At 45.2% G+C, this 24,261-nt stretch overlaps 1 protein-coding gene across 2 annotated transcripts in view; it reads left to right on the top strand.

The window, feature by feature from the left end:
* The window catches only part of Pla2g4e (phospholipase A2 group IVE), a 64,821-nt gene that overhangs the window by 836 nt on the left and 39,724 nt on the right, over positions 1 to 24,261 (top strand). The window lies entirely within an intron of this gene.

The following is a 24,261-nucleotide window of genomic DNA, read 5'->3' as shown; positions in this document are numbered from 1 at the left end:
TAACTGAGTGCATCCTGCTATGTATCCAATACGCTGCTAGGCAGGGATTCATTCATATATGCACTTGGTGAGATGATAACTGAGTGCATCCTGCTTTGTATCCAATACGCTGCTAGGCAGGGATTCATTCATATATGCACTTGGTGAGATGATAAGGCTTGGAGATATTAGGCATCTATTTTTTTTTTTTAAGATTTAAAAAAAGCTTTGTATATGTGTGTGACTATGTTAGTGTAAGTCATGTGTGTACAGGTATCCGCAAGGGCAGAAGAGAGAGTCAGATCTGCAGAGCCATCTCTTCAGCTCTGTTAAGGAATATACTAAAGGTCACACAGTTGGTTTTGAATATGAATGGCCCCATTGGCTCATACATTTGAATATTTAGTCACCAGGGAGTGGAACTCTTTGGTAGAAGTAGAAGGACTAGTAGGTGTGGCTTTGATGGAGGAAGTGTGTCACTGGGGGTGGGCTTTGAGGTTTCAAAGCCCCTGCCAGGCCCAGTCGCCTCTTCCCAACCCACCTCAGCCCCCTCCCCCCACCCCACCTACAGATCAGGATATAACTCCCAACTATGCCTCCAGCCCCGTGCCTGCCAAGTCTGCCACCAAGCTCCCACCATGCTAAAAATGGACTAATCCACTAAAACTGTAAACCAGCCTCCAGTTAAATGCTTTCTCTTCTAAGAGTTGGTATGGTCATGGTGTCTCTTCATAACAAGGGGACAGGGACTAAGACAGCTGGCTATCTATTTCTATTCATGAGATACTGAGAAGAAAGAAGGCCATGCTTGTGAAGGGCCCAGCGTAGTGCCTGGGACTTACCGTACCGAGTGCTCAAATATGCAGTCCACACAGCAGTGCCGTTCGTGTGGCAACATACTACTGAGAGGGAGCAACATCTTGAATAAGTCCTATCTGATAAATGTCGTACTGTACAGAAGCCAAAGCACAGCAGCTCCCTCTCTCTGCCTCCCTGTGTTTGCTGCCGGGGATCTGGGGGAGAAATGGTGATTCGCACTTTGAGTTCTACAGCAGTGAGCCTAGCCTAGGTCTCCCTCAAAGGAGCAGAGGCTGGGGACCCCTCTTCTCCTACAGACCTTACTGGTCTCCCGTCCCCCCTCTGTCTGGCCCCTGGCTTGGTGGATCCATCCTGAGCCTCGACCACAGGGTCATTATACCTGTCCCCAGAAGAGGCAGCTTCATATACGCATCCTAGTCTTGTGAGGGATGCTGTGGGTGACCACACCCTCAGGAGAACATGGCTCCACCCCTTAACCAAAGTGATGGCTCTATAGAAGGGTGGCACCGTGACCCTTCTCAGAGTCACAGATGCTGAACAGCCAAGAGTTCCCCCGGATTTCCCTTAACTTCTCTGCCCCATACTGGCCTCCCTTTTCCCCCTTCCCCAAATGCCACCATTCCTTAGGTCAGTCCTCTTTCCTTCCTCTTCCTTGTACCATCTTCTTCCCAGAAGTTTGAGTCTGGAAAGCCTGCTAGGCATTCTTTTGCTATGCAAAAAGGAGAGGCAGGGGTTGGAACAGCCTTCCTCCCCTTTCTCCTGGTAAGGAAGTTGCTGGCCTGTCCTTGCCTGCCCAGCATCCTATGCCTCCTGACTCACTCCCAGAGGCTCAGTTAAAAGGTGGTGGCAGCAGTTAGGGCCCAGCAGTTTAGTATTTGTCTCATTGGAATGGGTGAGAGCCTGGGTGCACGAGTGGGAATCAGATGGGACTCCACCCCTTGCTCTGTCATCTGTCCTCCTGTTAGTGCAGAAGGGTTCCTTAGCTCCCTGGTCTTCCTATTTCCTTATCTATGGAGAAATAGTAGGTAGGCAGTTGATGAGCTGCTTAGCACAGAGTGCCAGCACCTGAGGGAGCAATGGAGGCCACCCTTAGGTTTCTTCTCTTCTACCTTTGCCCTTCCTTCCCACGTGTATTGGCATTTAGGAATGACGTGGTACCTGTGGTGCCCTGATCTTTCTTCCATCTGCTTCATAGTAGAGAGGCCACCTATCTGGGACATAGACCACCTATCTAGGACATAGACCACCACAGACATTTAATTCTTTTACTTTATTTTATTATTTCATTTTTGTGAATATCACTTCATGTATGATATTAATATAATAAAATACATTTCATCTAAAATTGTTTAATTTTTAATTAAACATAAGATTTGCTTCTAAGGTTTCGTTTTTTTGGTTTTTACTTATTTATTTTATTTTTTATTTTTTATTTTTTTTTGAGACAGGGTTTCTCTCTATAATAGCTCTGGCTGTCCTGGAACTCACTTTGTAGACCAGGCTGGCCTCGAACTCAGAAATCCGCCTGCCTCTGCCTCCCGAGTGCTGGGATTAAAGGTGTGCGCCACCATGTCCGGCCTACTTATTTATTTTTTAAGATAAGGTTTTTCTACATAGCACTGTATATGAGCGTTCTGGAATTCTGGTTTCTTTCTTTCTTTCCTTTTTTTTTTTTTTTAAAGATTTATTTATTATATGTAAGTACACTGTAGCTGTCTTCAGACACACCACAGAGTACATCAGATCTCATTATGGATGGTTGTGAGCCATCATGTGGTTGCTGGGATTTGAACTCATGACGTTCAGAAGAGCAGTCAGAACTCTTAACCACTGAGCTATCTCTCCCGCTCCGAATTCTGGTTTCTTTGAAAACACAGAAATGTTATAGGAATGTTCCTTCATTTGAATCCCGGGCATGGGATGTGGGCTGCTTGTGATTGCCTGAAGCAGCTGACCAGGATTTGCCTCGAGCTCTAGCAGAAACATGATTTTTCTTTCAGATGCAGATAATTTCTGTGGTTGTGTGATGTTTGGAGTTCTAGGAACTTTTCCGAGGGTGCCTAAACTCTTGAGCCTTGATGCTCACGGCTGGCTGGCGGTTGGTGGTTGTTCAGGGGGTAATTGTGGCTTTTTAGTACTCAGGCTTAAAGGAGAAACAAAAGGAAAGAAATTAGACTCAGGGATCTTCATCTCTCTCTCCCCTCCAACCTCTCTCTCCATGTAGTGATGAAACCTGATGGTGGGAGGGGAGGGAGGAAGGGTGGGAGAAAGAAGAATCCACAAAGTGTTATTGTGTGGATCAGGCCGGCCTCTGCCTCAGAGAGGTCTGCCTGTCTCTGCCTCAGCACGCCTGGCTTAAAGTCTCTTTTAAAAATTTACTGGAGGGGGCTGGGGAGATGGCTCAGCAGTCAATAGTGTATTATGTAGAAAATGAAACTACTAAAGAATAGAGTAACGGGTACTGGGGCCCCAGTAGGGAAGACAGAGGGAGGGGAGGGGGGCAGACATAAGGGGTGACTTCTGCTGACATGCAGTACAGGAGGAGAACTGTGATGTTCAAAAGGACCCAACATTCTCTTTTGTCCACTTTGAGCTCCTGTACTCACATGAATACACCCATACACAGATGCATACACATAATTAAAGCAGATCTTTAAAAAAATTAACTATTTAAATATGCTTGGAGGTTAGGATGAGAACTCAGTAGTGGAGCACTTACCCAGAAGTTGCATGTACAGGGAGGGCCCTGGGGTCAGTCCCCAGCATCACACACACACACACACACACACACCCCGCACCTAAACAAACCAAATGTGTTTTAACACATAGCAGCTTCATATATTTATGGGACACAGTGTGACATTTAAGTAGATGTGGCTATCAGACATTTATCATTTCTTCATGTTTGGAAGATTCAAATTCCTGTATTAGTTATTAGCAAATATTCCCTTAGTTGTCATCAATCATAGTTATCTTAAAATGTTTGGAAAATGTTGAGGCAGAAATACTGTGAACAATTCAACCTACTACAGTAATCTACCTTCATTTTTTTCTTACATAATATTATGCAATTAGGCTTATAATATTTGGGTATATCAGCCGGGCGGTGGTGGCGCACATCTTTAATCCCAGCACTCGGGAGGCAGAGGCAGGCAGATTTCTGAGTTTGAGGCCAGTCTGGTCTACAAAGTGAGTTCCAGGACAGCCAGGGCTATACAGAGAAGCCCTGTCTCAAAAAGCAAAACAACAAAAAAAAATTGGGTATATCTATCCCAGGGCATTTTTACATTAAAATTAAGGTATGTTTTTTAGATTAAAGCCTAATGTTCATAATTACATTTTTGTGTTTCTGGGTGTGGTAGTGGACATCAAACCGAGGGCATCAAAAATGGTAGGAAAAAAAAAAAGACAGCTCGAGCACTGAGCTATAACTCTGGGACTTCATGATTATAACCCTGTGGCTTGGCTAATACTGCACAGTGTGCTCGTAGGTACTCTATAGTGAAGTTGGGCTCTATAATGAACTGTCAGTTTCCATGGTATTATTCAGACGCTGGTCAGGTGGTCATCCATTAAGACCTTTGTAAAATGTGTAGAGATTAAATGGCCACAGCCTCAGCCAGCTCTGCGGGGGGCATGTGTGACTAGGGACATGTGGGCACATATGGTGTACGTGGGGTCCTTGATAATAATCACATGGTAGCTTTTGAAGGAACAGCTCACTAATTCTAAAATGGCTTCTTCTCCGTTCTCTGCTTTGGCATTTGGAGGGTTCTGTCTAGAACCACCCATATGAACTCTTCTTTCTGGACGGCGTGTAGCCTTCAGTAAATCCCAGCTCATCAGGGTGACTGGGCCTCCCTCCTGGAGTTACATTCCCTGCCCTGTGTTCTTAGGAAACTCTTCTCAGGCTTGCCACATTTCTCCTGAGAAAACCAGGAAGCACATCAGAGGCGGCTGCTTTTTTAGCTCGTTGAACAAATATTTATTGAGTTCCTACAATGTGCCTGGATTGTTTCAGGAGTGGGAGACAGCACTGAGCAAGTCACACGAGATCCAACCCTCATGCAACCTACATGTCTGCTGGTAGGATCGCCTGAGAATAAGTATAGTACAATTCTGCTATAAAGGACAAAGCATGTGTCAGCCAGGGACTAAACCGCAGAGAGGTTTTGGCAGATATTTTGTTAACATTTAAATGAAAATCTTCAGGATGAGAGAAATGATGAGAATGTGTTCCAAAAAGAACACATTCCTAAGTGCAAAGGCCCTGGGGTAGGCACAAGTTTCATTGGTTAACAGATAACCGGGGCATCTGGTGGGCAGAAAGCAGGGGAAGATCAGGATGTCAGTGGTCAAAGATAAGTGAAGTGGTCCAGGGGCTGCAGAAGCATCCTTTTAGCTTCCTTCTGTGGTCCAGAGAGAGCCATGGAGGGCTTCAGCCTAAGGATCGATTGATTCATCTCTGTGTTAGGACCTCAGTGGAGGATGACACCTGGTGACAGGAGATCCAGGAGAACAATATGGCAGCTTTAGCTGTGGCCCATGGTTGGTGGCCTGACTAGGGGTGAGAGAAATGGGCAGATTCTTGACCCCTTCTCAAAATAGAACCTACAAGATTCAGTGATAAATTGACTATGAAGTAAGCAATCACAGATATTGCTTAGTTTTTTTTGCTTTAGAAACTGCAGGATTCCAATAATCGGGTGAGGGACAGTAGAGTAGAAGTGGCTTGGGGTAAAAGGGATTGGAGGTTTCTGTCGTAGACATTTTAGTTTCATTTGTAGTGCAGAGAACTGAACCCAAGGCCTTGCACATGCTAGACCAGTGTCTGACCATTGAGCTATATCTCCAGTCCTTGTCTTGGACATCTGAAATATGAGATACCTTCAAGTAGAAATGTCATGTAGAGAGTTGACAAGTTGGTAACTTAGTAGGGAGATAATCTGTTTGAATACATGAAGCAGAATACAGATTGTTTTTTTTTGAGACATGATTACATGCATTCCAGACTGGCATTGAACTTGCTATGTAGATGAGGATAGCCGTGAACTCATGATCTTCTTGCCTCTCCCTCCCAAATGCCTGGGTTACAGGCCTGTGCTACCATGCCCAGTTTATGTAGTGCTGAAGGTCAAATCCAGCGTTTCCCCGCCCGAGAAGCTAGTACTGCGCCAACTGATTTGCATCGCCAGCCACAAAAATACCAGCAGCTTTAAAAGCCACTGCACAGGGTGAGATTGGCAATGGATAGGGCAGAGACAGAAGAGGCGGGGTTCTGCATTACCCTGATGTCTACCATCAGACACCCAGCTGCAGAAAGATCAGAAGAGACAGAAGGCTGGGTGCAGCCGTACATACCTAACAATCTTGCCACTTGAGGGGCAGAAGCAGGATTATTGGGAGTTGAAGATCAGCCTCTGTCATTATAGCAAGACCTGCCCCAAAACAGAGCCAGCAAACACACAGAAGCAGAATGAAAAACAGACAACAAGGTTGTAATGAACCAGCAAGGAAGAGTGTTGGTTCATTACAAAAAGAGCCAGGAGCTCTTTTCTCTAAGCACCCCAGCACGGCCGCACAGCTGTCTTCCTGAGTGCAGAGGAGGTGGTCCAGACGTACTTTTAGGCCAGCTTGCTTCCCCATTCCCCAGAAGAGGCTTGCTTGGCCAGCTGCTTCCTGGAGAAGCTCCCAGCTTCCCACTATCTCCACCATCAAAGCTCCTAGCTGCACTTGACTCCAGAGGCCACACCTCAGTTCCCACCCTGCAAGGTTCACACCCCATGGTCCACAGCTCACACCCTTCCCTCCTGGCAAGGCCCGCCCTACTCTGGGCCACCTACGCATAGTGAGGCAAGTTCATTCCACCTCCTTTTCCGGATTCTGCTGCCTACCCTCCTGGAGTCTAAGTCTGTCCCCCACACCTTAACTGTAAGTCAAGATCCAGCTCAAGGCTCAGTCACTCAATCAAGTTCCATTTTGGTACCTGAGGAAGTTTTCTTCAAGACTGTCCATCCCTCTGTGTCATACCAGGTCACTGAAGCCTAATAGGTACCTTCTGCCTCATCCTTCTGTCCACTCCATCACCACATATAGTAGGTTCCTCTCAGTCAGCCTTGCATCCTACTGCTTCTCAGGATCCTTCATCCTGGCCTGAGCCACTTGCAACGACTCCTCTTCCGCTCCCCATCCTGCCAAGCCTGTATAACTCCCCCCAGGCAGAGCGCTCTTAAGTCACCTCTCTGCTTCATACCTCCCAGTGGCATCCGTCCCTTACGATAAAATGCAAATGTATTTATTTAATTTTTTTAGCCAAGGCTTTTGGAGTCATGTGACCCACCTTCTGAGTTACCTTTTACCTCCTTCTCATTATGCCTCAGACACAGCATCCATTTCCTGAGTCGGCCAGCCTTCCCTTCCTCTCAGTTCATGTGATGTGTTCTTTGCCTGGGAGGCTCTTCTCTGCAGTCCCCTTTCAGCTACAACATAAAGGCCACCTGCTCTGGGATACCCTGATTCTTCCCCTAGCCAGAGCCAGGTGTCCCTGCCACGGTCCTTCATGGTACCCTGTTCTCCAGCTCAATACGTGCACAGCTACTGCTAATAAAGATTGGTGTTCAGTTACTCTTTATCTAGTAAATCTACTTCACTGGGAGATACAGGTTTCACATAAATTTTGGTATCTAGAATCTATAACATAGTTCCAAGCCCTGGGGTAGCATTCAAATATCTTTGTTGTCAGTGATTGAAGCTTTCCCTAATGTCCTTCAAACTCTCTTACAATTAGTTTCTTTCATTTATCTGTCCTGTAGAAAAAGTAATAAAGCCCTTGATTGCTACATGATATTGAAATTTGTTATATACCAGACTCTGCATGGTATCATGCAACCAGTGTGTGTGTGTGTGTGTGTGTGTGTGTGTGTGTGTGTGTGTGTGTGTAAGAGAGAAAGAGGGACAGAGACAGAGACAGACAGAGACAGAGACAGAGAAACAGAGAGAGACAGACACACATGGAGACGCAGAGAGAACACATGAGTGAAATGAATGTTATTGACCCAGTTTTGCACATGGAAACAAGAATCAGAGAAAATAATTGCTAATCCTACCTGGCTACAGTCTACGTGTGCTCTCCTTTGTGTTTGCTGTGAGGGTTTTGCCTCTCCAACCATCTGCGAAGTTATTGCAAGCTTTGTTGTTGTTGCTGCTGCAGGCTTTTGGTCAGAGGTATCTTTGGTTTGCTTTTGGTGGCTCCCACCCCCACACTGCAGGTGCTTCCTAGATGTCATTTGTGTCACTTGGGAGGGTGAGTTGGCCAGCATGGACAAAGGGTTCCACGTTTCTGCCAAAGCTGTTAGAGCGATGAGTTATAGAGCTAGCTCTGAGGAAGGTGAGTGAGCACCCCCAGAGCCTCACTTCCAGGGGCCCAAAAACTTCCCTTCCCTCAAGTGACTCCCTCTTCTCCGCTGGGTTGGCCCTGTCCTTGCTAAGAAGTGAAATTGCTCCAGTTACATTTGCCACAGGAGGCATCCAAGGCCTCTCCCACAGACTCACAAGCAGCGATAAGGGTTACAGCTGTCCTCAGAGTCCGGGCATGGCAAGAGAGGAACAGAACTGCACAGCTGAAATAGACATCTGGATAAGAGGCTGCCTCTTTGCCCAGCACAGGAATCTTCTCAGGATCCCCTAGGCAGGTTCTCCCTACACAACTCCAGCCCGACGCTTTGCTGTTCCGAGGTGTTTGGTCTGGGTGTTCTTGTTTACAGCGTAGGGATGAAATTTAGGGTCTCATACACACTAGGAAGGCCCTCTACCACTGAGCTCCTCACACCTCTTCTCACTTTTATTTTCTAATAGCCTGACTACAGTTTCCAGGCTAGTCTTAAACTGGCTCTGTAGCTCAGGTGGGCCTTAACTAAATACCTCAGAACATTGGAAAGCCAAGCAGAATTTTTTTTTCCCCAATAGCTCCAGACCACTCTAGTGGGCAGCAAATCTTTCTTCAGTCTTTCTGCCTGGTGTGTGTGTGTGTGTGTGTGTGTGTGTGTATGTGTGTGTGTATACATGTATGCACACTTGAGGGATATTAGCCTCCACTTTGCTTGTCTGAGCCAGGGTCTGTCCGTCTGCCTGTCTCTCTCTCTCATTGGCTTGGAATTCAGGGATCTGCCTGTCTCTACCTCCCCAGGATGGGATTACAAGTGCTCCTACTACACCTGGCTTTAAAAAAAAAAAAAGTGTGTTCTGGGGACTAAACTCAAGTCCCCATGCTTTTATGGCAAGAACTTTACCAGACAAACCATTACCCCACCCCAAGCCATTACCCCACCCTTCTTTAAGTCGTTCTATTTAATTGTTTGCCTTCATTATTTATTTCAAAGAGATTTTTGTTTACTGGGAAAACTAATCCACCATACGTGTTGCCTTTCTTGTTTTTGTTTGTTTAGAGAGAGGGTCTTATTGTGTAGCCCAGGCTGGTCTCTAATTCCCAGAGATCCACCTGATTCCAGACTGCCAGGATCACAGGTGTGAGCCACCACACCTAGTCTCTTGGCAAATACTTTTACAACTTGGTCGTATTCTGTATGGCTGTCTTACCACAGAGAAGTTTAGTATGTAGACATCAGAATGACCTGCTTATTTCCCTGTATCATGCCTCAGTTTGTTTTCAACATTATCCTTTAGTGTGGGGGAGGTAGTGGGTGACGGTGTGCTGTGGTCCCATGTGGAGGTCACAGGACAGCTCGCAGGCTGTTTTCTCCTTCCACCGTGTGGGTTCTAGATAGCAAATGTGGGTCTTCAGGCTTGGAAACATCTGGAGAGATGACTCACTGGTTAAGACAACAAATTGCACCAACCCCGTGGCTCACAGGAGTTTGCAACTCTAACTCCAGTGGACTCAACACCACCTTCTGAACTCCTGGGGCGCTGGGGACACAAGTGGGACACACACGCAGACAAAACACTCATATACAAAGACAATAAAATCTTAAAAAGAAGTTTAAAACTTTATTTTGTATTTTTCACTGATTTTTAACTTTTTAAAATGACTTACTTCTATTTTAGGTGCATTGGTATTTTGCCTCAATGTGTGTCTGTTCCTGTCCAGATCCCCTGGAACTGGAATTACAGACAGCAGTGAGCTGCCATGTGGGCACTGAGCATTGAACACAGGTCCTCTGGAAGAGCAGCCAGTACTCTTAACCACTAAGCCATGAATCCAAACCTCCTCCACCTGCTCATTTTTGAGTCTCACAAAGCCTAGGCTGCTCTGAGACTCACTGTGTAGCTGAGGGCGACTTCAAGGTCCTGACCCTGGAAGTATAGGGATTTGCTATCATACCTCGCTTCATCTCAGTAAACCAGCTGAAGAGTGGGATATAGTTTTAACTCACTTTTCCTCAAGTGACAAAATGGGAACAATGGTTACTTTTTCCAGTATAATTTATCATATACATCATTCTTCTACTGGGAAAACCATAGCTTTCACATGTAAAATTCCTGTACAAATACCAGTGGGCTGGCTTTCTGACTCTGTGAGCTTTAAGTACTGTAACTTTGAAATATATTTACTAGAGTTAACAGAATTATTATTAGAATTACTTTTTATCCTTAATTGTATCCATTTAATTTCCCTGAATTTATTTTTTAATCTTTTTTATTGGATATTTTCTTTATTTACATTTCAAATGTTATCCCCTTTCCTGGTTTCCCCTCTGAAAAGCACCCTCACCCAGCCCCTCCCCCCTCCCCTGCTCACCAACCCACCCACTCCTGCTTCCTGGCCCTGGTATTCCCCAACACTGGGGCATAGAGCCTTCATAGGACAAAGGGCCTCTCCTCCCATTGATGTCCAACTAGGCCATCCTCTGCTGCATATGTAGCTGGAGCCATGAGTCCCACCATGTGTGCTCTTTGGTGGGTGGTTTAGTCTCTGGGAGCTCTGGGGATACTGGTTAGTTCATATTGTTGTTCTTCCTATGGGGGTGCAAACCCCTTCAGCTCCTTGGGTACTTTCTCTAGATCCTTCATTGGGGATCCTATGCTCAGTCCAATGGATGGCTGGTAATTATGAGGCAATAATTGTGAGGCACTGGCAGAGCCTCTCAGGAGAGAGCTATATCAGGATCCTGTCAGCAAGCACTGGTTAGCATCCACAACAGTGTCTGGGTTTGGTGATTGTAAATGGGATGGATCCCCAGGTAAGTCAGTCTCTGGATGGTCATTTCTTCAGCCTCTACCCCACACTTTGTCTCTGTAACTCCTCCCATGGGTGTTTTGTTCCCCACTTCTAAGATGGATCGAACGAGAGGGGAGGAACAAAACACCCATGGAAGGTGTTTGGTTTTATTTTTTTAATTTTCACTTCTCTGCATAAATTTTAGAATCTTTAATTGGAAATGTGATCGTGTTAAATGTATGGATTGACTTAGAAAGTTGTTATAGTTCTACTTTTCCCCTAGGGCAGGTATGATGTCTCCGTTTTCTGATTCTATGTCTGTGATGAGCTCTATAGCTTTCTACAGAGTTTCTGTAAATTTTTTATAGTCTACATAGAATATTCTCTCTCAGTCCATCCCCCTACCTCCTCTCTTATGTGCCTTTTAGCTGTCCTGGAACTCATTATGTAGACTAGGGTGGCCTTGAACTCATAGAGATTCAACAGCCTCTGCTTCGAAAGTGCTGGATATAACGATATGTGCCACCACACCTGGCCCAAGAGGATATTTTCTCTCTTGTAGCTCTAGTGACTACTATCTTTATGGGAAAGTTAAGATTTCCCACTTATTTTTATAAGCATTCATCTTTATTATATCACCACTAGCAAATGTGTTATACTTGTTGTTCATCACCATGGAAATGAACAAACCCAATCCAGTCTTACCAAAATATTCGACTCTTAAGCAGATGAGTGGAGTAAACTAGATACTCAACATTTTTGTTGCTGGTAGTTCTGAGATAGGCTCTCATGTAGCCCGGGCTGTCCCCAAACTCTCTATGGAGCTGAGGATGACCTCAAACCCCTAACCCCATCCCTAACCCTAACCCTAATGTGCATCCCCACAGCCAACTATAGAATGCATATTCTTAAAGGATATCACTTATAGACTGCTTAAAACATTCAAAGTATTACCAGCTATAGTTTGAACATCCAGGGCTGCACTGGGCTGGGCTTTCCTTGGCAGACGCGTGGAATGGTGGGAGTGCCCCACCTCAGGGTGGAGGAAGACTTCTGTTCTGCTCCAGTGTCCATTCCTTTCTGCTGGGTAGTGGATTGGCTCCTGGGTGTTCCCTTGATTATTTTTTATAAATCATAACTTTGCATATCATTGCTTAATATATTTTGAAAGGGAGGGACTCTGATTAGAAGATACACAGGCAATGCATTTCTAGGGGCAGAAAAGCAAGTCAGCCCCTACCCATCTTCCTGCCCTCTCCCTGCCCTTTCCTTGACCTCTCCCTGCCCTCTCCCTACCCTCTCCCTACCCTCTCTCTGCCCCCTCTCCCTAGCCTCTCCCTACCCTCTCTCTGCCCCCTGTCCCTGCCCCCTCCCTGCCCCCTCTCCCTGCCCTCTCCCTACCCTCTCTCTGCCCCCCTCCCTGCCCCCCTCTCCCTGCCCTCTCCCTACCCCCTCTACCTGCCCTCTCAATATCTTTGGGGTAAAAAGGCATCCTGAAGCCCAAGTGTCAAGATCATTTGTGAATTCTTTTGAAATGCTTATTTCATTTAAAATTAATACACATTGTATTCAACATGTAATAATCAAACATATTTCTGGGACATTTGAGAATTTTTATCTGAACTAGCTCAAGCCATGACTTCATTTCCTATGGTTTCACTGCAGCCTCCTGTAACTTCCTTTGTCCCATCTGCTGATCTTGTCTCAGACTGTCCTTTGCCCTTTCGATCACACCTTCCTGCTAGGAGAGACCAGCTGGCCCCTGTGGCCAGGAGCAACACTGCACCTCCTCTCTGACTTTAGGTAGGACAACAACCAGCCCTCCTCTCTTAACACCAATGTGTTGCTGATGCAGCAGGGGTAGGTGGATGTATGATAGGGTTGACTTCCAGACTCTGGATAAGGAGATGCCTGAGTAGCTCCTGATGAGGGAAGAATCAAGGCAGAGGGAGGGAACTAGAGAGTGGATTCCTGAAGGCACAGGCACAAGCAGGTGATTCCCACCTTAGGTGTTCCATCCCAGAAGACCTGCACTCATCAAAAGGCACAAGGGACTCGGTCCAGCCCAGAACACACACACACACACACACACACTCACACACACACACACACTCACACACACACACACACACACACACACACACACACANCACACACACACACACACACACACACACACACACACACACACACAAACGGCACCACTCTCTTCATTTCTTACCTCCCTTCCCATAGAAGCCAAAGTGGAGACCTGCTACAGAAGGGCTGGCCAAGCACTAGAACTGCTCCCACACAAGAGGCAGCGTAACTGAGACCAAGTGTGTGTAAGCTTGAGCAGATGGGAAGTAGCTCTGTACTGTTCCCTGCACCTGTGGCTTCATCCGGGTGTCGTCCAGATTACTGCCTTGACTGGAGCAAGAAACTTTCTCAGCCAGTCTTCATAGACTCCAGCCAAGCAGCCTGACCACATGAACCCAGAGAAGAACCTTCTAGACCTGCCCATCCTCCTTCTGAGCATCTGGGGAGGCTCCCTGCTGCAGAATGGCTTTCAGGAGGCTTGGCAAGGCTGCTAGAGACTGCTTGGTTTTAGACCAAGGATGAGGGTTGTCTGTTGTTGCGCTAGGGCAGTGGTTCTCAACCTGTGGGTCCCAACCCCTTTGAAGGGGGCTTGAGTGATATTTACATTACGGTTTATAATAGTGGTAAGATTACGGTTATGAAGTAGCAATGAAAATAGTTTTATGGCTGGGGTCACCCAAACATGAGTAACTGTACCAGAGGGTCACAACTGTACCAGAGGGTCACAGCATGAGGAACTGTACCAGAGGGTCACAGCATGAGAATCACTAAGATCAAAGAGGGCAAGCTTGTGTGACAACAGCTGGCTAACAACCCCACTGTTTTTTATCTCACAATCTCATGGATCAGTCTGAAAGCATGGTTTCATGATCTCGAGCCTGACACCAAAGAGCCCCCGGCTTCCTAGAAATGTCTAAGGTCAGTTGAGTGTCTACAGCTAGTGGTGGGATCCTTTGGGAGTTGTCCAAGATTTTCCATTCCTGTGACAGGTGTGTCCATGGGAGTCTGGGAAGGCTGCGTCAACTCTAAGCCATGACAAGGGCAGCAGCATGCAGCCTTTCCAGCACAACAGCAACATAAAGCTCTGCTTTTTTTTTTAAAAAAAATCCCATTTTAAGGAATGGGACCTGGGAAGCGGGAGATGAGATGGCTCAGTGGTTAGGGGTACTGGCTGCTCTTCCAAAGGTTCTAGATCCAATTCCAAGCACCCACATCGCAGCAACTGTAAGTTCTGTTCCAGGGGATCTGACATCCTCATACAGACACGCATGTAGACAAAATGCCAATGCACATTTTAAAAAAATCATTTTTTAAAAAATAAATGGGGCCAGGCAGTGGTGGCACATGCCTTTAATCCCAGCACTTGGAAGGCAGAGGCAGACGGATTTCTGAGTTCGAGGCCAGCCTGGTCTACAAAGNGAGTTCCAGGACAGCCAAAGCTATACAGAGAAATCCTGTCTTGAAAAACCAAAGAAGAAGAAGAAGAAGAAGAAGAAGAAGAAGAAGAAGAAGAAGAAGAAGAAGAAGAAGAAGAAGAAGAAGAAGAAGAAGAAGTTGTTATGTGCCAGTTCTTGGTGTGTTTTGTATTTGTGGTTTATATGAAAATTGTTTTAAAAGAGTATTTAGTAGTTAATTATAGCATTATAGCTGCATATAAGGGTTATAATTTTTGGAAAAAATGTTCTAGTACATTTTAAAGTTTTGCTTCCTATTGAAATTTTGTCATTGTCTCATTCCAATCTTTAAAAATAATAGTACCCCCAGCACTCCGGAGGCAGAGGCAGGTGGATCTCTGTGAGTTCGAGGCCAGCCTGATCTATAGAGTAGGTTCTAGGACAGCAAGACTGTTATACGGAGAAACCCTGTTGTGAGCTGGCTGTGAGCTGCATGAGACAGATGCTGAGACCCAAACGTGGGTCCTCTAGAGAGCACCACGTCTTCTCAGCCACTGAGCCGCAATCGTAGAATACTCAGAAAACTTTCATAGGTGATAGCTCTGGAGACTTTACAAGTCAGAAAATTTTTTCATTTTGATATTTATTTTGATCTCACGCATAAATTCTACTTCCAATAAGTGTACCCATGTAGTCTCAATATAATCCATCCTCAGAATTTGGGAAGAATTAATCTTTTGACTTCTAAATGCTGGCCAATGCTTCAATAATACCTCTCATCAAGAGATAGTCTCTTTGTAGCTCACAGGTTGTTTCCCAACCAGTGGGTCTTAACTCCTACCCTTTCACAGGGTCATCTAAGACCATCAGAAAACATTATATTTACATTGTGATTCATAACAGTAACACAATTATAGTTATGAAGTAGCAATGAAAATAATTTTGTGGTTGAGGATCACCATACATGAGGAACTGTATTAAACGGTCACAGCACTAGGAAGGTTGAAAAAACGCTATTCTAAGGAGTTACCTAAGAACTTGACTATAGAGACCAAAGAACTGGAGGAGGCAAAAAGAGACAAAAAGGAAGAAGTAGAGAGGGGAGTGACTGAGAGAAGGGAGAGAGAATCAAGCAGGGCTAAGTCCACTGAGTTGAGATGTTCATTCTAGCCCAGACATGGTATTGATAAAAACATCAGACCGAGTCACTCCACTCCAAAGTATGCAATCAAGTAAACCAAAGCAATCTCGCATAAAAACCGTGCACGGACATGTGTAGTAGCTTTATCCCTAACTGCTAACCACGAGAAACAACTTTTCTCTTCAGCTGATGGGTAAAGAAACCGGAACGTTGCTAGTTGAATACTACACTGCAATGGAAAAGAATAAACGTGTTACACACAGCAACCCCAGTACACTTCAATGACCAAGACAAGAGGAGCCAGGCACAGAAGAGCGAACTGTGAATGATAACACTCCGGGAAAGTTGATCCCAGTCTGCAGTGACATGAGGCAGATGAGTGACAACCCGAGGACAGGCTGACTGCAGAGGACTTTGATGCAATCTGAACACAGATGTTGCAGGGCGCTGTCTGACTAGGTTGGGGAGGGCCAGAGGCAAAGTAAAAATAAATAAATAGTACTTACCACTCCCACCTCTCCCTCTGACACAGGCCCGCCTCCAAATCCCTTCTGCACATCCCACTTCAAGGCCCTGTTGCACAGGCCCAGACTGGCAACCAGAGACTCTGTGACAAAAGATGTCCTAGAAACCAATGTGTCGGCAGAGCTAGGCAAGAGGCTGTGCCCCACATGTAGAAGGAAAGGTTTTGATGACCAATGAACCTTTGGCAAGCCATGACTCATTCCATGGAGCCACACTGGCTGTTGAAAGAGGTATGCCTGCCTTCCTCGTCACCTAGGCCACACAGAAATGACAGTCACCTGTCATCCGAAAGGACTTAATCTCTTTTTCTTTATTTTCATACATGCTTGTGTGTACGTGTAACGTGTGTGCTCTTTCTTCAAGGGCAAGGTCACATGCTTTTTCCTCTTTGTCCCTGTTAGCCAAGCCCTTGGAAAGCTCATTTGAGCTCCTCACGTATGGTCCTATCACCCTGAAACCTTTGTGTTATTTTTCCACTCACCCTTGGCTCAGAGATGATGTCCCAGAGTTGTGGATCATCTCATTCAACAGCCTTGCATGCATATGTATGCAGGTGCACTTGCCTATGTTCTCATGATTGCTTGAGTATCTTCTGCCATCATTTGCCACTTTGTTTTTGATAAAATTCTCATTATGTAGCTCCTGCTTGTCTAGAACTCACTATGTAAACTAGAATGACCTTGAACTCTCAGAGATCTTTGCCTTCCAAAGGCAACGATCAATGTGGCCTGTACACACCTGGCTTCAAACTGTTCTTTCTTAAACACTACCTCCTCAAAGCCCTTCCTGGAGTCCCAACGCCGGGGGACCCTGACTCTTTGTTTCCCTAACTGAGTCTTTAATCTCTTCTCCAAACCTACCTAGCCTTTTCTATCTCACTTGGTAGTGCCCTTCATTCTCCCCACTGATGTGTTCTTCAAGGGCAAGGTCACATGCTTTTTCCTCTTTGTCCCCATTAGCCAAGCCCTTGGAAAGCTCATTTGAGCTCCTCACGTATGGTCCAATCACCCTGAAACCTTTGTGTTATTTTTCCACTCACCCTTGGCTCAGAGATGATGTCCCGGAGCTGTGGATCATCTCATTCAACGGCCGTGCATGACTGAGTTCGTGAATTAATCAATTTTCATGCCTCTGTGACAAAAATGCCTGGCCAAAATGACTTAAGGAAGGGTTTATTTAGCTCATGGTTTAAGGGCACAGGTTCTCCTGTTGGGGATCACGTGGCAGCAGGATCCTGAGGTCACAATCTGTCCAGGTCTGGAAGCAGAGAGAAATGAGTCCTGTTGCTTAGCTCCCCTTTTCTGTTTTACTAGCCTGGGACCCCAGCCCACCGGATAACGCTGTCCACCCTCAGGGTAGGTTTTCCCTCCTTAGTTACACCTCTCTGGAAACAACCTCACAGACATATCCAGAGGTGTGTCTCCTAGGGTATTCCAAAATCAGTCAAACTGAGAAAAATGATTGACCGCTCTAGCCAGCCATGGGCCAACTAAGCCCTTTGTATCCCCCAGTCTTGACAATCACTTTGGGAGGGGGCTCTATTGTGTCCCTCCATTTACAGATGGAGAAATTTGGCAATAGGTGAACATACTCATTCAAGTTCATATGGCTTATATGTGACAGAAACCAGATCTTTCACTGTGACACAATGACAAGGCTATCCTCACCATGGAGACAGTGATGGAGTTGATACGAATGTACAAAAGGCTCCTAGCAAACTTGCCTCATGAATAAGAGAGTCAGGAGCAGAAAAAAATAAAGCCAATTATCTAATTGAGACAAGAGGTGACAAGTTTTATTAGCAGGGACTTCACGAGATTGAGAAATGCTGGTCTGTGGACACAAGTACTCTGAAGCTCATTGAGTAGGGCTTCTCAGCGGCCTTATAAAGTCAAAGGAGGCAGGAAAATATTCGTGAGTCACAGGCATTGTTGACACTAAGAAAATGAGTCTGGGAAGATGGCTGGGGGTGGAGAGGCAAGGGTAAAGCAACAGGTGCGGGATGTGGGTTCAAACCCCAGAACCCACGGGAAGCTGGGTGTGCAGTGAATGCCTTCAATCCCAGGGCTTCCGCAGTGAGATGAGAGGAGAAGACAATAGAGTCCCTGGACGCTCCGGGGCCAGCCTGCCTGGTGTGTGCAGCAGTGACCGAGGAGACCCTGTCTCACACAAGATAGAAAGCAAAGACTGACAAAGTTGGAGCTGTCCTCTGAGTGCCACACTTGTGGCATCTGCACACCCATACTCAGAACACACACATGCACACATCTCAAGCACAATTTAAAAATGAAGTATTTAGGAAGCTGGGCATGGTGGTACATGTCTTTAATTCCAGAATTTGGGAGAATTCCAGAATCAGGGTCAGGTGGATCTCCATGAGTTTAAGGCCATACTGGTCTACATAGTGAGTTCTAGGACAGCCATAGCTATATAATGAGACCCTGTCTCGAAAATCAAAACAAGATAAAAACCGCATTTTTGTTCACTAGTCAGGTGTTCTGAAACATCTCAAGATATTGATATTTTTTGTCTGCTTTGTTTTTTGAGATTGGGGGAGGGGAGTTTGACCATGTAACCCAGGACAGTCTGGAACTCACTACATAGCTTAGTCTCTAACTTGTAGCAGTCTTCTTGAGGGCCAGCAGTACAGGTGTGTGCCACCATGCCTGGCTCAACACATGAACTTTGATGGTTGACATTTTCAAATCTCTCATGACCTGAAGAGATAACACTTCTTTTTACTTTACGTCGTAAGGATTGCATGTGGTCATTGTTTGTCTCAAACTTTAAGGCTTATGTATCAAGGGAATGAAGGAGCACGGGAAAAGCCTTAGACAACCAATGTAGGACCTTGCTGTCCAGGCTAGGAACGTCACACAAGAGCAGCACAGGGTGGTCAAGACAGAAGCTGGGCAGATTGACCTGTGTCACAGTTCTGTCACTGCTGGTGATGATCTTGAGTGAGTTGTTTATCCTCTCTGGGTCCCAATCAGTCTTTTAAAAGAGCTAATGATAGCATCTCTTTCACAGGTAATATAAACATGAGACCAATGGCCATCACTTTGTCCATGATACCCATGAACCACCTGGTCTTGCTGACATCTGTGCTGGGCTTTGTCTTCCCATCCCCTACTCATGGCTCAAGGTGTTTCAAATCAACACCAAGACAAACAATGACTAAGCCTTGAAAAGACTTATGCTCAAGAGGAAAGAGTAAAAGAGGACATATACAAGGCAGTCACTCATGCCAGGAGGCAGAGACAGAAAGAGTGTAAATCTGAGGCCACCATGAGCTAACTGGTAAGCTTCAGGTTAACCTAAATGTTGAGACCCTGCCTCAGAAAAACAAAGGGAAAGGAAATAAACAAGATCACCCTCAGTATGATAGACTGAACTAAACTAATAACTACAGTTATTAGCTGAGGAGCTAAGGAGGTGGGCAGAGGCCCAAGTCACCAAGCCTTCTCAAGGACAGGCTCCTGGAGAAAGCAACATGAGCAGAGGCAGGACAGAGGAACAGCGCCCAGCTTTGCAAAGAGTGGAGAATGAGGCTTCAGGAGAGGGAATCACTGCAAACACAAAATGCCCCACATGGGAAAGAGCTTGGTCCCACCCAGGTACAGAGGCGGCATAGCTAGTGGATGCAGAGAATAAAATGAAGGATGTGAGCAGCTAGACCACAAGATCTCACGGCCCTGGTGAGGCAGCAGAGTGAGCAGAAACTGTGCGGGGGTTTCCATCAGGGAGCCGTGTAATCTCACCGATGTCTTTAGCTCACTTCTTGCCCTTTTATAGATGACCTAAGAGGAGAACCGAGAGTGTAGCTCAATGGTAGAGCCTTTGCTTAGTGTGCATGAAATCCTGGCTTCAATCCCCAGCCCCTCACCCAAAGAATGGCTTCAAAGAAAGTTAACATAGATGCGGATGCTCCTGTGAGTCTAACAAGGAATAGAGATGGAGAGAATAGCAGCTCACAGTAGAGCAGTTGACAGCAATAATGGGAAAAGCTGAAGGAAGCCAAATTTCTCACTGGCAGAGCCAGGACCATCTTTGGTCCAGTGCTGGGTTTCTTGGTTAAGTGTTCTCAGTTCTCACATAACATTTCCATTCCCTGAAGGAAGGATTCTATTTGAGTATGTTGCATTTAAGTTGCATAACCCCATTTTAATGTTTGTATATGCATGTGATGTAGATGTCCCAGCCTTCTGCCTTTCAACCATCACTTTGATTTTCCCGTTTCTGTTGAGGCTCCTTCGTGAGGGTTGAACTTGATGCTCTGGGTGGTTCGTGCCCATCTTCTCCTGTTTGCACTCCCAGTGGTGGACGTGATGATTTCAGAGTCCTGACAGCACTGGGCAGGGTTCCATAAACTTTCCTACTCTCGACCCTTTCACATCTGGGAATTAAGTACATAAAATAAGCATACAAATCATATAGTGGGAAAAGTCACAAGGCAGTGTATTTAAAAACAATTCTTTGGCCGGGCGGTGGTGGCACACACCTTTAATCCCAGCACTTGGGAGGCAGAGGCAGGCAGATTTCTGAGTTCAAGGCCAGCCTGGTCTACATAGTGAGTTCCAGGACAGCCAGAGCTACACAGAGAAACCCTGTCTTGAAAAAAAACAAAACAAAACAAAAAAATTCTTTGGCATGTCCATTATTGTACCATTTGCTAATGATTTATAAAAGAACTTTTCTGTACTAATGAGAAGTGTGTGCGTGTTTATTTTTATACAAAAATATAAATCTTGCCTATGTGTTTGATGTGGCAGAATGTGGAATCTTTGATGTCTGTCAGAGTTGATTGCTGTTTTATTTTATAATCAGAAATGCCTCTTCTCAGAAACACATAGTACAAAATGACAGATGTATGTTTGCATATCTGAGAACTTGTTGGAATTTCTGTTCTAACCCCAAGACAAAATTCATTTGGAGTTTTACTATCACCAGATTTTTGTGACTCCTCATATTCAGCATCACTATAAGGGGCCGTGGCCCATAACTTAAGAAGTTGCTCAGTGGTTAAGAGCACCGCCTGTTCTTCCAGAGGTCCTGAGTTCAATTCCCAGAAACCACATGGTGGCTCACAACCATCTGTAATGAGATCTAATGTCCTCTTCTGGTGTGTCTGAAGTACTCACATTCATAAAATAAATAAATACATAAAATAGATAAATCTTTTAAAAAACAAAAGAAGTTGTACAGCAAATCTGCTTATGCACTTATTTATTTTTTCTTTTCAAAATATTTTCTCAGATTTAATCATCTTATTTTGTGTGAGATTGCTGTGTGTGGTGTATGTGTGTGTGCACATGCGTGCATATGTGTGTGAGTATGTGCTTGGTACCTAAGAAGGTCTGAAGAAGGCATCAGGTTCTCTGGGATTGGAGTTACAGATGGTTGTGAGGCACCATATACGTGCTGAGAACTGAGCCGAGGTCCTCGGCCAGAGCAGCCGGCGCTCCCGGATGCTGAGCCATCTCTGCAGCTCCTGGAGGCTGGATACAGGCTGTGTGTACTAAGCACCTCCACACCGCAGCACTGGCCATCGTTCAGCTGCCTCACGGTTTTCCAGTTTAATAGCTGTCGTGAAACGTCACTGTGCTTTTAATCCCTATTTCTTGGTCTCCCTTCTGTGCTGGTCTTCTCTTCCGTGTGTCATCTCTTTTAATACAGTGTTTAAGGGAGAGTGCTCTGTTCTTTTACTCTGCATAGGAAGTCACTTTTGCCTGTACCATCAATGAACACTTGATTTGTTTCCTATTGAACTGTAGAGCACCATGGGTTTGAGCACCTCTTCCAGTGCCTGCTAACTTTTGGGGGATTTCCCTTCTGAAGGTTGTAGGTTCACATCTTTTTTTTTTTATGTTGACATCTTTTTTTTTAAGATTTATTTTTATGAATCTCGCTCTCTCTGTGTGTCTCTGTCTCTCTGTCTCTGTCTCTGTCTCTGACTCTCTCTCTCTCTCTCTGTGTGTGTGTGTGTGTGTGTGTGTGTGTGTGTGTGTGTCCTCTCAGAGGCCAAAAGATGGTGGCAGATTCCCTGGAATGGGAATTACTGGAGTTGTGAATTGCCCCGAATAGGTATTGAGAATCCTCCAGCTTCATCATGGCCATCTTTTTCTTGTGAACCATGTCAGGATCTTTTGTATATTAGATATTAATCATCTGTGTGTATTAGATATTAATCATCTGGTGGTTTGCAATGCATTGCAAATATTTTCTGTCTGCTAACGTTTTCTACTACATGGAAATGTTCAGTTCTTTGCTTCTTTGTTGTTTGTTTCGTTTTTTGAGACAGCCTCATGTAGCCCGGCTGGCCTTGAATTTCATCTGTGTCTAAGTATGACCTTGAACTTCTGATCCCCCTGCTTCCACCTCCAAAGTGATGAAATTACTAGTGTTTAGTACCATACCTGACTTAAAATATTCAAAACTTAAATCAAATTTAGAAACGTTTTTGCTTTACGGTTAATGGTTTCAAAATGTTTGTTGAAAATTCTTCTCTGATGTCTGGAGTTCAACAGTATGAGAGGGGTTGGGGGGTGGGAGGGAGTTTCCTGTTACTAGAACACATATACTGTTTTCTATCAGTTTGGCATTTGATCCTTCGTGTGTCAATCTTATTTACAGTCCATCTTTTTATATAGCACTAAGTGAAGTACTCTTATTGTTACTCTATCTAGTCCACCACATTTACAAATCATGTTAGTTTATGTTTTCCCTGTTAATCTGCATTTCTAATTGTGTGTGTGTGTGTGACAATATGTGCACCTCCCAGTACTGCGATAACATGTATGTGCTTCCATCCTTGGCCTTTTTAAAAAAAAGATTTATTTATTTATTTATTTATTTTATGTATATGAGTACACTGTTGCTGTCTTCAGACACACCAGAAGAGGGCATTTGGATCCCATTTACAGATGGTTGTAAGCTTCCATGTGTTTGCTGGGAATTGAACTCAGGATCTTGGGAAGAGCAGTCAGTTCTCTTAACCTCTGAACCATCTCTCCAGACCCTCATATATACTTTTTCTTTTTTAAAGGCCAAGGATTGGGACTGGAGAGTGGGCTCAGCGGTGTGTCTAAAGACAGTTACAGTGTACTCATATACATAAAAATAAAAATCTTTTAAAAAAAAGATTGTTAAGAGTTTGAGACCAGCTTGAATTATATAATTAGTTATAAAAAAATTATATGTGTATGTCTTTGTATGACTTTATGTAGGTGCCCCCAGGATTCAGAAAAAAGTTGAAGGCCTCCTGGCGCTAGAATTATTGGTAGCTGTGAGCAGCCTGGTGTGGATGCTGGGAATTAAATTTGGGTCCTCTATGAGAGTAGCACATGCTCTTAACCACTGAGCCATTCCTCTAGCCCTGTACAGACATTTTTATCATATATTAAGTTCCCTTAAATGACCAAGGTTTTGCTGGGCATGATTTTGCCTTACATTTCTTTCTTTTTTAAAAAATTATTTTATTAGATATTTTCTTCATTTACATTTCAAAGGCTATCCCGAATGTCCCCATAACCTCCCCCCGCCCTGCTCCCCTGCCCACTCATTTCCACTTCTTGGCCCTGGCGTTCCCCTTGCCTTGCATTTCTAACTCACGTCTCAGCTCACTTCTACCTCTCTAGAGTCCTCAGAAGGGACAACTGGCTTGAACTCAGCCCCATCCCGACCCCTTCCTTCTATGATGACTTCTTGTCTCATTCCAGAACCTTCCTGGGCAGTCAGCTTAGAAGCAGGCACATAGCAGACAAGTGACTTCTTATACATCTGTCCACTGGGTCCCCACCATGAGAGGTTGTAGGTGCCACATAGGCCAGAAGTGCCAGGAAAGGGATAGAGAAAGAAGCTCCCGTCACAGCCTCCCTCGTTTCTATTCATTTGATTCAACCCAATTGGAATTAGTTGGGACTCTGCTCTTGAGGTACTGGGAAGTGATGAGGAAACTTTCAGAATGGATGGAGTGGCTGGGGTGTGTGTGGAGGCAGGGCAGATAGCTGGCCTCTGTAGCCAGTAAAGGACCATGAGGAATGTCTTGGAGTGGCGTATCTGTCCTCAGCAGACCTTACTGGAAAGGATGGAGGGGCAGAGGATATGGAGTAGAGGAGCCTCCCTTGCTTTGAGGGCGGAGTAAGCAG

The sequence above is a fragment of the Mus pahari genome, chromosome 3 (assembly GCF_900095145.1).
Source record: "Mus pahari chromosome 3, PAHARI_EIJ_v1.1, whole genome shotgun sequence".
NCBI classification, from domain to species: domain Eukaryota; kingdom Metazoa; phylum Chordata; class Mammalia; order Rodentia; family Muridae; genus Mus; species Mus pahari.
This window is presented reverse-complemented; position numbering and strand designations above follow the sequence as displayed.